This window comes from Corvus brachyrhynchos, unplaced genomic scaffold, assembly GCF_000691975.1.
Source record: "Corvus brachyrhynchos isolate BGI_N302 unplaced genomic scaffold, ASM69197v1 scaffold115, whole genome shotgun sequence".
NCBI lineage: Eukaryota > Metazoa > Chordata > Aves > Passeriformes > Corvidae > Corvus > Corvus brachyrhynchos.
Window position 1 is genome coordinate 5095337 of NW_008239553.1, and position 361 is coordinate 5095697.

Genomic DNA, 361 nt, shown 5'->3' on the forward strand with positions numbered 1-361 from the left:
CAGCCGCCTGTCCCCGGCTTCCCGAGCAAACCTCTCCGTGCAGCTCTCCTCACCCGCCTCGGGTGCCGTGTGCGCCCTGGCTGACCGCGCTTGTGCCCACTGCAGAGAACGAGGACGGGTTTCTCTTCCCCCGCGCTCACCCGCGCCGAGGGGATCTACTCCGGCTCGGAGGTTTCCCCGTCCCTTTAGCTCGTCGCGGCGTTGCCGGGGCACAACTCCTGCGCCCGGCGCGGTGGTCTCGCGGTTTGGGAAAAGGCGGAGAGGCGCCTACGGATGTTGCAATCGCTCCGTGAAACCCCGATCTGTCTGTTATTAGCGAGTCTCTCTCTTCAACCGTTAAGCACTATTATTATCACTATTG